The 13,530-nt window shown below is 48.2% G+C and overlaps 1 protein-coding gene across 2 annotated transcripts in view; it reads right to left on the bottom strand.

Annotated features, from left to right (window-relative positions):
- The window catches only part of ZBTB7C (zinc finger and BTB domain containing 7C), a 162,245-nt gene that overhangs the window by 44,005 nt on the left and 104,710 nt on the right, over nucleotides 1–13,530 (bottom strand). Inside the window, exon 1 of one of the 2 annotated variants that reach the window (XM_052778572.1) lies at nucleotides 3,768–3,887. The exons of the other annotated variant lie outside the window; for it this stretch is intronic. The gene's annotated coding sequence lies outside the window, so the exon portion shown is untranslated. Of the gene's footprint in view, nucleotides 1–3,767; nucleotides 3,888–13,530 lie in introns of those variants that run through there. 2 annotated transcript variants of the gene reach the window in all.

Consider the following 13,530-nt stretch of genomic DNA (forward strand, 5'->3'; position numbering starts at 1 on the left):
CGACTTGCCAGTAGGGCAGGAGGGGAAATTTCCCATTTCGAAACTGCTCAACACTGATAATAAAAATGTTCTTTTTTTTTTTTTTTTTAGCCAAATACCTTGCAGAAAAAATATGCTCTTGCTTTTCTTTCCTCTTTGCTGTTTTCTTTTTCCAGCCTCGCCTCTCCTCTCTTCTCTTCTCCTCTCCTTTCTCCTCTCCTCTCCAATTTCCTCCCAGGAGGCTGTCAAACTTTCTCACCTCCATTTTGCTGGTAGCAGATGGAACAACTTGCCCCAAACCACAGCAGAACAGTGACAGAGAACACGAACAGTGAGGAGAACGTGATAGATCACCGGCTGGCCACCCAGTGATGTGCCCAGACCCCATGTGTTCCTGGAGGCACCACCAGCCTCTGGAATGCTCCCCAGAGCCACAGCCAAGTGGGGGAGAAAAGCCCAAATTTTGCATCAGGGCAGCAGTCCCAGCACAGGGGGCTGTGAAACCGCCTCTCCGGCTGCCTGCCCGGCACCGTGGTGCGACACGGCGTAAGGAAACCCCATGGCAGAGGTGAGGATGCACCCGCTTTAAGGAGCTCATGGCAGACAGGAGCTGGCCAGGCAGTGGCGGGGATTGGGATTATCCCAGCAGCAGGAACTCCGAAAGATCGAGCTGATCTAGGAGACCTCCCAGACACATGCCTAGAGAGCCTGGGGTTTGGCAGAGGATCTGCTCCATCAGCTTCAACTCACCTTGGCAAAAGGTGCCCAGATACCATGGTGACGGGCTCGGCGGGGATAAACACCGAACATGGGTGTGGGTTGTTTGCATAGTTAGGAAGCTGGCTGGTCTCCATCCCTCCACCCTGCCTCCTCCCAGCAGTGCCAGGATCTCAATCCAAAGTGGTCTCCTACCTCCTCCTGGGCTGGCTCATCCGCGGGCAACACGGAGGCACTTCCCAAACTGGTTCCCTGCTAGGCAGGGCAGGGTGGGGGACGGCAATGACGGGCTGCTGCATCTTCCCGCTCCCCGGGAGATGGAAGTCATTTGATGGTCCTAACATCCACGTGCCTGCCCAGACCCACACGGAGACGGCGCAGAGCCTTCACGGTGTGGGACATCCCCTCCTCCTCCTCCTCCTCCTCTTCTGCAGCTGCCGAGCACATGGAGCCCCTTGCAAAACCACCGGCTGGGATGTGGCATCCTTCCCCCCCGACCCAAAAAAGCACTCATGACCACCATGCACCCATTCCTTAGGGGCAAGGACATCTTTTTGAGGGACGAGGAACAAAGCAATCCAACAGCAGCGAGAAATAAATCTATAATTAAGGCAAGCTGCTCACATGAGCGATACTTGAAAATTATGCAGACCTGTGAGCAACGTTGCCATCGGGCGTGCGGCTCCTCTCAGGCTTCCAGTAAGGAATAAAAAAGCTCTGACTAATATAAAGAGGCCTCCAAATCATTCTTGGCAGAAGCATCCCAGCCCCGGATCCCCTCCCTCTATTCATCGCTAAAGCTCTCAGCCAAAGGAAAATAAACCGTGCAGCTACCTCGCTGACCTGACCCGCAGCGTGGTGTAGCTGGGTGCCAGCTGCCCCTTCTGCACCATGACATGCTAATATAATAGTGTATAATATACATACATTATACAAATGTATATACTGTATGTACATTTATAACATAGATATTATATTTATAGATAAATATATACATTATCTGTGGCGTGATGCTGCCTTCCCATCCCCATCCTGCCAGGAGGGCAGGGGCAGGGGCACGGGCAGGAGCATGGGCAGGGATGAGCCCTCCCATCGCTGCCTGCTTTGCTAGGATCATCCACACACACTCGATAATATCCCATTTTGATGCGGTCCGAGATCCTTCACCTTTTCTAATTGCTTCCAAGTTTATAAAACCATTCCACTGGCGACACTTAATGGGAATAAGACCAGGACTATGAACCGGGGAGGGAAGATTTCAGTGTTTTGAAACTATTTTAATAACTTGCTATTTAATTAAGAGCAATAGTTCTGAAATTATGTCAGTGAAACTTGCCACTTATTTATTAATTAGAGAGGGAATTTCAAAGCGAGGCTAAGGGAGTTAGGTGCCGGACAGCCCCGGGCTTGCTGGAAAATCCCAGGTTTGTATGGCTAATGCTTGCTCAGTGCTTGAACACGCGGGGTTTGACTCCTCATTGCCTGGCACCTGAAGTAAACGGCATCAAGCACAAGCGTAAAGTGGGTGTTAAACGCTGCCTGCTTCAGAGCACGGGTTTGAAATGTCCTTTTTGCGGTGGTGGGAGTGATAGAAGGCATTGGAAGACAGGGAAAGACAGCAGAGCATCTCATCTACCTTTCCAGGAGTTATTTGCTGGGCTGGCCTGGGGTGGATATACCAGGATACATCCCTAGAAGCCTGCAAAAGGTTTGCTCTCCAGTGTGGGGTGTTGGAGATGCTGAAGGCAGCGAGGGCTGGCCATGCCCATGGCATCCACTCCCTGTAACCAGGGCTCAGACAGACCCGGCTGCCTTTGCTGCTCCCAACCTCCAAATCCTCCCAGGAGGAGAAACCTCCATCCGATTCCACTTCCACTAAGCAGAAAGGAGGGGAAAGTCCCACTCGGTCTCATTCCCCCAAATATTGTACCTGGGTGAACTGGAAGGTGACTGCCACATCTCCTTTTCGAGGGCAGAACAAACCGCAGGTCCCCGCACGACCGCACCAAGTATTTCCGTCCATCCGACGCGCTCCGGAAAGCAACGCCGGAATGGCCAAGCGCCGGTTCCTCCTCTGCTGAGCACATTCCTCCCCTCCTGTTTTCATTCAGCCCAACCTTAAACAAAACCACGGCTGTTGTTTTTATCGGCAGAGTGGCTCTGGGAATTACCTACGTGGGGCCGGGGGAGCTGGAGAGGGGGTTTGTGCTGCTGAAACAGCATTTAATCTCAAGAAGGAGCTGTTAAAAATATTAAAGCTTAACTGGGTATAACATCCTGTCCTGCTGTGTCCCGTTTGCCAGTAAAGAAGCAAAAAGTTCTGGAGGTAGACTGAGATTTAAACCCAAATTCCAGGTAGGGGCTTTCCAGATAAAGCACCTCTGGTTTCCCCACGCGATCCCTACCTGCAGCTTGGGCAGCGCAGCTAGCATTAAATCTGCTGAGACGTTTTAACTATTTAAGAGGAGAGTGGGGTTTTTTCCGCAAGTTTTCTGCAAAGAACAACCGAAACAAAAATGACTTTAAACCAAATATTAATAAATAAGTGTTAAAAATATAGAATAGAGTACAATAGAATAGAACAGAACAGAACAGAACAGAACAGAACAGAATTAATCATCTGCCTCATCAGAGCCCTTCTGCCTACCCAGCAGGGGATGTTAGCAGATGTGTTTTCACACTGATATTTCCTATCTAAAACAAACAAACAAATAACTAAGCTGGACTTACGAAAAAAAACAACCCTCAAATTGAGAGTTTGTATCGTACAGGTGTTGATACACAGACAAAATCTCCAGGCTTGGTAAAGATTCGAGATACCAAGCAAAGAAATCAGAGAATCACAGGTTCGAGTTCAAACAGCAATTAAAAACGCATGTAAATGGCGATAGATTAGTACAGAGGATCGCTACGACGCGCCGAAGATTTCTAACACGAACACAATTAGCCTCCGAGCATGAAATTCAAGCGCCTCCCCCTCCCCTCAAGAAACCGCAAAAGCCTTAAAAGGGGAAAAAAAAAAATTTTAAACCCACGTAGTTTGGAAGTCGAAAGTACAGCATCCGACCCACCTTCCCGCTCCGGGTGCCGACCCTCGTCCTCCCCTCGCCAGCCTTGGCTGCACGGGGAATCCGGCAGCGTCGCTCCCCGAGTGTCTACAGCCGAGCGGAGATTGTCATTGATTTGTGTGCGGAAAGTTAAGCCTTTCTAGGAGCGGTTAGGAGAATTCACTCCCACCACTCCCTCTAAACCAAAAGTATTTGGCACGGAGCCCTCCTCATCCACCTGTACTATTAAGGTCTAAACAACACGCGGGACATGGGCTGATTTTACCGGGATCTTTTCATGTTTCCTTTTTAAACAAGCACACGAAGTTCTTTGGAAAGAAAAACTTGGGGGGGTTGTTGTGGGTTTTGGTTTTTTTTTTTCCAAACCTCATTTTTCTTGAAGCAGATTTATCGCATTCTTTTTGTTAGCCACTCGGTGGGCCAAGCCCTTCCCTGGTGTAACTGGTGAGCCCTGACCACGTGCTGGTTTGCCCCCACAGAGGTAACGCCATGGGTGACTTTCTTACTGATCTGCTCTGCTTCCCCTGCAAACCGTGCACCTATTCGGCTGAGACAAGGTGAATCTGGGGGGGGGATGAAAACCAACCTCTTTTGAAAAGAACTGGATATAATTTAACTAAAAAATCAGGTTTGCGCATGAATGACCCACGTGAGCAAGAAGATGGAGGCAAAGCATCTTCAAAAGGGAGGTTTGCTTACCCAAGTCCCCCGTCGCTGTGTTCTACAGCTGACAAGACCCCAAACTGGGTGCCCAATCCAAAGAATGAGTGACTTACTTTGAAAACCCTTCCCAAGTGCCCAGTGTGGGGCTTCGAAGCCCCCCCCGGCAACCAGATTTGGAAGCCACCTCCTGGCCACCGCAGCTGGACCCATGGGGCCAACAACCCCATCCAGCACCCATCTCCTGCGGTCCCCGTCCACGAGGACATCCCCGGCAGAGGAGTCACCCCGCCGGAGCCCCGCTCAGCAGAACGTGCCGCCTCCACCGCGGTGAGCAGCCCAACCTGGCTAAGCCCGGCTTGCCGGCATGTGCGCAACCTCAAAGGGTTGGCCATCGTGTTGAGTGATAAGTAACAGGTCCCTCCTCCTCACTGGGTGCCCTAGGGATCAGCTCATTCTTGAGATTCTGCCCCAAATGAAGCAGCCACATCTCTGAGCATTAAGTTAAACACTGCATTTAATAAAATACTAGTTCCTTTCTGGCACTGGTATTACAACAAGGAAATACAGATTTTTCGTTAATACAGTAAATCCGATGAGAGCAGCTGGACACCGAGTTCCATGTTACATGCCTTTCTGCTGGTTTTCCTTTAAAGAAGCACATTAAAAAAAACCCAAATCACAACCAAAATTGTTTATACAAGGGAAATCTTTCTGAAGCACAAGGCAAAATCAAGTGTAAGATAGCCTGGGGCAACCTGGCACTCCCAGACACAGCTTGGAAGAGCTCCGTGCTCAGAGCACGGTTACTTTTGAAACTTTTAGTACATGCTTTCTTGGTCTGTAGGAAACAAAATATACTGCTTCCATCCCCACACCCAAACCACTATCTGCAATTCTTCTGACTACTGGGTTTCTAAGGAGTGTCTGGGTAAATCAGTAAATGAAGTCAGTGCGAACAATATGTCTGGCCCCAGATAAGAGTAAAGCAAAACTTGGGCAGCATCCAACAACTGCCAAGCTGGTGTGGAGAGGAACACCAATTGCCACTCACTGCTTTCCTGGTACTCCCCCAGCCTGCATCCCCTGTGGGATGGGAGCACCCATCCACCACCCACACGCCCCCGAAGCACAAAACCAAGCGACTCTTCATTTCCCACAAAAACTGCCTTTTTTTTTTCTATCAAAATGACTTGCTCCCATCGATCCACCAAAGCCAACCAGTTGAAGAAACAATTACTTCCATCCCATGCTAATGAAGTGCATTGTTCGCGGTGCTGTTTCCCAAGCTGGTTTTATGGAAATGTCCCCAATGCCCTTGAGGTGCTGGAGCGTGTCCAGAGAAGGGTAACGAAGCTGGTGAAGGGTCTGGAGTACAAGTCTTATGAGGAGCGGCTGAGGGAACTGGGGTTGTTTAGCCTGGAGAAAAGGAGGCTGAGGGGAGACCTCATTGCCCTCTACAACTACCTGAAAGGAGGTTGGAGCGAGGTGGGTGCTGGTCTCTTCTGTCAGGTAACAAGCGATAGGATGAGAGGGAATGGCCTCAAGTTGTGCCAGGGGAGGTTTAGATGGGATATTAGGAAAAATATCTTCACCGAAAGGGTTGTCAAGCATTGGACCAGGCTGCCCAGGGAAGTGGTGGAGTCCCCATCCCTGGAGGTATTTAAAAGACATGTAGATGTGGCGCTTAGGGACGTGGTTTAGTGGTGGACGTGGCAGTGCTAGGTTAACAGTTGGACTCCATGATCTTAAAGGTCTTTTCCAACCTAAATGACTCTATGATTAAAAACGTCCCCAAATTCCTGCAATCCAAACCCAACAGAAGAATACTTGGGGCAGGGGACAGTGACAAATGAAACATCTCAGCGATGACTTTAAGTCTGAAACCACTGCAGACCAATAGGTCTCCACTGAACCCTGGAAATTATTTCCCATTTCCCATGTGAAATTGATTCCCAGTTTTTGATTGCCGTTAACAGAAGGATGAACAGGTCTCTAGACTAGAAAGGAAGAGAGGCTAAACTACTTCTAACAGGGTGTGAAATAAGAATAACAGGAGAGAGAAGACAAGAAAGGGTTGTGCTAGACCCCACCTTGGTTCACAAGCACAACAGGAAACACCTAGTTAAAAAAATAATAGAAAAGGTTGTAATGATTGCTTATCCCAGGTCAGTAAAGCTCTAATCACAGGTACACTGAATTGCAAGCTTTCCAGAAAAGACTACTTAAAGGATGCCTGTTCAATCAGAAAAATAAATGATCATCAAATTTAAAGATTTTCCTGGGCAAAACTAATTTTGACACAGTTTTGCTTTCTACAGCTTTTTTTTTAGAGAATAAACTGGCACAAATGTTTTGTGAATTTTTGCAATTTTTCCTTTCAAATCTGAGTTTTTCAGGACCCATGGGGTCCTGAAAAAATTGGCTAGTTGGCTAGTTGGAGCCCAATAATCAACCTCAGTGAATCCAGCTCCCTGAGAGCCAGAAGAAGATATTTCCTGCAGCAAGATTTGCTGCACCAATCACATTTTTCAAGAAAAAATAATTTTCTTCCTCAAACATCCCTATTTTACTGCCAAAACCTGTAGGTAAAAAAAAAAGAAGATTTTTTTTTCAGGTTAATTTTGGTAAGAAATAAAACCCAGCAACATATTTTCCCCCCAAATCTCACAGAAACTGCTTGCAAATGGGAAACTTGGAAAAGCCTGATGAAGTTTCCTCCAAGGTGTCTATCCCACCCACCCACACGTGTTTCTGTTTGTTATGGTGCATATCCCCGTTAACTTCAACACTGCTCTCCAGGCAATAAAGTTAAGCCTTGCCTAAGTGCTTCCAAATGTTGGCCTTATTTTAAAGGTGATAGAGTAAGTGGAAGGAAGAGATGTGAGCCCACAACCTTGCTGCGCACCCTTATTGCTGGGGTACCACCAGGTCAGGAGGAAGGGTGATGGGGCAACAACCCATCTGGTTTAAGAAGGTCTCTGAGCTCGTGGCTTGGGTTAGAGCTGCTGGTTTTTCATCTTTAAAAGGTAGTTGTGGACATTGGGAAAGGGTGAATGAGTGAGTCGTGAAAGGGATTTCCTTGCTAGTAGTCCCACGCTCTGCAGACGAGAAGCAGTTTCCAGCGAGAGGCTGAATTACCAGTTACCCCATGCCATGGACGGGGCAGATTCGCTGGTCCAGGCTATGTGTACATGCAAAGCTGCTGTCACAATATTCTTATCCCCCCCCAAAAAAAGCTCTGAAGCAAATCAGTGGAAACCAATGTCGATTAAATGCTCTGCTAAAACAATCGAGCCAGAGTTGCAGTGATTTCATATTTGAAACCTTAATGGCCATAATCCAGATCGATCCTAAGGGATCTCCAGTGCTTTGCCTAACGTGGATGGATGGTGGAACTCAATGAGGCTCCAATGTCTTCAATGGAAATAGGGTCATTTATGCTACCCAGAGATTTCCTCAAGAAATGAATACACAGTTTGATTTCTATGGAGGGAACAGGGCTGGATGCAGCCAAGATGATATTGTATAAGTGTACAGGGTGTACGTGTATATATACACACTGTATGTGTAGCTATATGATGGGATTTTGCTACATCATATGGTTTCACTGGGAAGCTCTCAGAGGAAGAGCTGCACCCTCACCTCCCCTTTTCCCCCAGTATATCTGCTCCAGCAGGGACTGGTACCAGGTCTGGAAGTGCAGTCACCTCCGGGTGAAGCTGGCCCTACAGCTCCCAGTCCTTCTTGATCCACAGCTCCCAGTCCTTCTTGCTCCCCTGCAGCTTCACCATGCCACAAGGGCATGAGAATGATCCCACGTTAGCAAGAACATGGCAAAACAAACTTTGAATTAAACCTGTATTTTGCTTGGAAAACATTTACCTTTCTCCACTGGGTCTTATTCTCAGTCTAATGAAAGAAGATGAAGCCGGGCAAAGCCGTTGCCTGTGCAATCTCTTGCTTGGTGGGAGAGAAAGATAATCTCCAAGGGCGACAGATTAGGACGTGGAAGGCTTGGTGGCATGCCACTGGAGAGGTGCTGTAAGGCTAAATGCACTAAATCCTACTCCATCTCCTGAAATGAAGCCGTAGCCAGCTCATCTGAGATAATGGCCATTCCCAGAGATGAAGACCAGGGGCCAGGAACCTCGTCTCATCCCTGAAGCCACCAGCGAGGAGGCAATGACACCAGCTCCCGCTCCCCAGTGCACGCACATCTTCCTCCTTGAACCCATGCCTATATAAATACTTGAGGTATCGCTTGATTACTTGGTTAGATGACACATGTCTGAAGGCAGTAGCCGGGTCACTTTGCTTGGTTTTAATGCTTCAGTCCTCCCTTTGTCTTTATTGGGAAAGATTCTCAAGTCCGCTTCAGCTTGTGTTTGTGCAGGGCTGGGACTGGGCGAGGGCTACTAAAAATAAATGATCGTAGGATGAATTCTAAACACAAATGGATGTTAATAATAAAAGGCAAGATGTGGATCAAAGAGCCACTTTGCGGAGCTTGATGGGTTGGCGCAGAGTTTTACTGGACGTACCTCTCCCTCCCCAGGGCAGCTGAAGCCGGGTGAGATGCAGACCTCCAGGGAGGTCCAGACCACGTGGGGCTTCTGAACATCTACTTTAAACATGTCACCACCCCCCCGATGCCAAAAAAACCTTCCCAGCACCCCAGAACAAACTTGAGATGGGTGGTAAAAACCCTAAGTGACACAAATACAGTCTGCTGGGGGATGAAAGGGAGGCAGTGGAGAGCATCTGCAAAGACCCAGACCCTAGTGATGGCTGCAGACTTCAGCCTGACTTCCACTGCAATCTCTTTAAACCTCCTTGCACAATTCACGGCTCCAACGCAATTGCTCCGCGCAGCTTTTGATACGCATTCCCTGCCTCATAATTTCTCAATGGGTTATTTTTGCTTTGCTCTTGCACAAAATGAGCCATGACTCCTTGCTGGATCTGTTCACACCGTCCCACCCGTGGATGGGCTAAGGATGACCAAGCAAATTGCCCATTGTAACCAGCGTGCCGGCCTCCGGGCGTTGATAACCCTCTGGCCAGACCACTTGCTTTCATTTTCACAATCTAGAAAGTTATCCTTACCCAGGAATAAGAAATTTAGCAGAAGCTCCCTGATGTAGGTGGAAACAACCTCATTTGCTTTCAGAAGCTGTGGATCAGGCCACAGCTCCTTGCAGAATATCACATTAATAGTGAGAGGCAAATGAACCATTTTACTTCACCTAGCTGAAAAAAAAAAAATGTGGCTGACCTGATTTACCTTCCTGATAACGTATTTAAAAAATGCTCCCAGGCTGAGGACTTCGCCAGCTGAGATCTCATACGAAATGAGACTGTTTATGTCATGACCGCAACCTTCTGAAAAATGCCCCTGTAGATGGGAAAGCTCACAAGACCCTTAGGTATAATGATCTCAGCTATATCAATAACCACATTTCGGCAGATTCATTATCTGCTCACCAGCCTGCCCAGCCGCACAGCAAAGCGTTGCAGCAGGATGGAGTGAGAAAGGAAAACACTGAATTCAGCCGTTCTTCCCACAGAAAAATTGACATTGTGGGTCATTCTTTTCCTTAGCAAAAGCCAAGCTTTTATTTCCTCTGCTTTCACGCCGCACTTGGGAGGGAGGACCTGAGCTACATACAATATTGAACACAACCGATCAATCTCCCTTTAGTGGGTGCAAGAGTATTTTCCTTCACAGCTTGCATCTTTGCTCCCCAAGCATCCTCATCCTTGCTGTCCCAAACTTTACAGCAGAACATTTTTTGCCTATTCCTCGTAATATTCAAGTTTTTAACATCCCTGCTAACTCTATTCATGGATTTCAGACCACAATTCACAGGAAATTTAGGCTACAAAACAAAGGTTTATTTCGTACCGGTATTTTCAAGCAACAAGGACCGTTATGATCATGTATTATGCCCTCCAGCTTCATACAAAATAAAATACTTCACCCGGTAATTTCTGCAGCAAGGCCTTAGTTCCCACCAGCCCTCCAGCATTGAGAAGCAGAGGCAATCTTGGCTGAAAGATTTCAAAACAAGGGGGCTTTGCCCTGATCCTTGGCAAGTGTTTCTAGTAGTTTATTAGTCTCAGTATTAAAAAATTTGCATGTTTTTCCTTTTTTTTTGCCTGGACGTGCCCAGCTCTAGCTTCCGAGCACCTCATCACACAAAGCCTTTTTCTGCTAGACTGAAGAAAACAGTGTGGCTCTCCTCCCAAAGAGGGGACTTGAAGGTTATGATCCCACGAGCAAGGATGAGAGCTGTGAGCATCTCACTGCTGTGCTACACACCTCTGCCAGCAACGGATGTGGAAGCAGAGAGCTCGACCAGGGATGGAGATTGCTCTGGAAAAAAGCCATGGATAGGTGGGTGGAGCCTTGCACAGATTAAAACGTGGACCCCGTGGTCTCTCCGCACCCGTGGAAGCCCTCAGCCCCGAGCTTGCCCTCTTCCCATGCTGGGGAAAGCTGGAGGGGGGAAATGCCAGCAGCAAGTGATGCTCAGGAGGAGTTGGCACGGCCCCACCTTCTCCTAAGGAGGAGAGAGAAAGAGGCCATCTGCCCACCATCCTCCCAGCTGAACAGGCTGGAGCCTGCCACGAGGACAACATGGGGCAACAAAACACACCTGCTGTCCATGCCCACCCTCCGTACCCCCAGACTTCACCACCAGACCCCACCTTCCCACACTCGACCAAGAAAAAAGCAAAATACAGCAGACCCAGGAAAAAAAACCTACCAAACCCCAAACATGATCCTCCTATCTCAAGCCCACCATGCGTAACTGGGTTGCCCTTTGAAGAGCATGAGATTGGACTCATAGTGGAAGAAAAGGTATTTATCCAATAAACTCTTTAGTACAGATGAAATGATGACAGCTACATGTGGTCCTGCGACACGCTTGCTAACGGGAGTGGTATGAACGGGGGCAACACAAGAAGAAATTCATATCAGCCAAAAATATTAACAGCCCCAAATGATGTTGCCATGCTGTGGATGGGCTGTCCCATCACCCGGGCATCCTCGGGTGCTGCCCCAGAGCAAGTGCAGTAATTGCAGGTCTGAGCCCCCTCATCGCCTCCCACCTTGCTGAATCAGTAGCAACGAAGGGGATAAGAGCATCGCTGCGGAAAAACTCCATTTCTGGTTCAGCCAATGCAACCTGCACACAGGAAAACTGATGTTGTCCTCGTCTCGCAGAACTGCTCGAAGGTGCGAGCAAAACAGCAAACAGAGGGGAATCGGTGAACGCAGGTTGTGGTTGGAGCAGGAGGGAGCTGGGGAAATGGAAGGAAAGGCAAAGAGCAAAGATAAGATGGGAGAAAGAAATAGCAGCTCTCTTCTAGGTCAGGGCAGAGAGCAAACAGTCACAAACTGCTAAGGAGAGGTGAAGGCTTGTACATCCATGGATGACTAACCTAAAATTAACATGGCAACATGGAGACAGTGGGGCTAACAGATATGTTAAGATGCAGAATGTTCATGACTTAAAAAAATCTGAGGGGTTTGGGGGCAAATCTCATCCTTTGTGGAAGGGCTGGGGGGGTCTGATGGTTTTGGAGCTCTTGGAGGTGGCCCAACTGCTCAGCAACCCAAATGGATGGGCAACAGTGCAGCAAATTAATAACTCCTCCTTAATAAATGCAAAGCGATGCAGGGCAGGGAGAGGAATTTCTGCTCCTCAGGCACCTTCCAGCGTCCTAAATTGTGTCAAACCAAGGAAGGGACCTCCCAGCAACAGAGAGAGCACAGTGGAGACCTCTGCTCTGTGCAGAGCCGCAGCCGCAAAGCTAACAAGATGTTCAGCTGCATATGGAAAGGGACGGCGAGTAATCCTGGAAATATTATAATGCCTTTGTATAAATCAGTAGCGCAGCCTCAGATGGGGAGAAAAGTAATGATGCAGAAAAGGCAGAAGTGTTCAATCAATATTTCTGGTCCGCATTTGGAAAGAAGCAGGATGAGATGCTTGTATCACATGAGGAGGATGAAGTACTTTCCAGTCCATTAGTAACCAAGGAGGTTGTTAAACAGCATCTACTAGCGATAAACAATTTTAAATCAGCAGGCCTGGATAACTTGCTCCCAAGAGCCCTCCAACAGCTGGCTGAGAAGCTCTCTGGACCGCCGATGTTAATTTTTAATAAATCTTGGAATACCAGGGAAGATCCAGACAGCTGGAAGCATGCAAATGCTGCACTGATCTGCAAAAGGGGCAAGTGGGATGGCCTGATGAACAGGTTGCCTTGTGTGCCATCAATCATGGGTAAAATAATGGGAACCCTCCTGAGAGTCAACCAGAAGAGGAATTAAAGGACGGGAATACAGTTAATGCTCGTCAGAGAGGTTCTGTGGCAAACGCATCACATCAAACAAAGCTGATTTTGTTCTTTGAGGAGATTACAAGTTTGGTTAATAAAGATAATTGCCTAGAGATAATATACATAGGCTTTTGTACGGCGTTTGATTTACTACGACGTGACATGCTGATTAAAAAATGAGCGCTGTATTATAAGAATAAAGCACATGTGCAGAGGATTCGGAGCTGATCTCAACAAATTGCTGTCAGAGGGGACTTGGACTGTTTCCAGGGGGGTTTCACAAGGCTCAATCCCAGCCCCAATATTCAGCGTTTTCTTATCTGGAAGCAAATATAACATCACTGCTGATAAATCAGCTATGTGCTACACAAATAGGAGAGGCCAAGCGATCTAAGCAGAGCGGAGATGCTGGCAGCCAAGCATCTGGCTGGGGTCATCACTCCACCTCAGAGGATGAGAAGAAGGGGACAGGCAGTGAAAAAACAGAGGTGGGATGCTCAGAATCGATGCAGAAACTGGGAGGTGACACCGTGGCAGGTGGGGGGGGGGGACCACGTCCCCGCAGAGAGATGCGGATGCCTGGCCCAGCAGGAGGGCAGAGGGTTGGATGTTATGCACACCCCAACATCTCCGAGGAAGAATACTTGGAATGGGTATCAGGAGGTAAATTGGAGCCTCCATACTGCAGGATTTTGCAGCACCCAGAGTTGGCCATTGCCTACGAGAGGACGCGTGACCCCAACCAGCCCTT

The sequence above is a fragment of the Harpia harpyja genome, chromosome Z, assembly GCF_026419915.1.
Source record: "Harpia harpyja isolate bHarHar1 chromosome Z, bHarHar1 primary haplotype, whole genome shotgun sequence".
In the NCBI taxonomy this organism is placed as follows: domain Eukaryota; kingdom Metazoa; phylum Chordata; class Aves; order Accipitriformes; family Accipitridae; genus Harpia; species Harpia harpyja.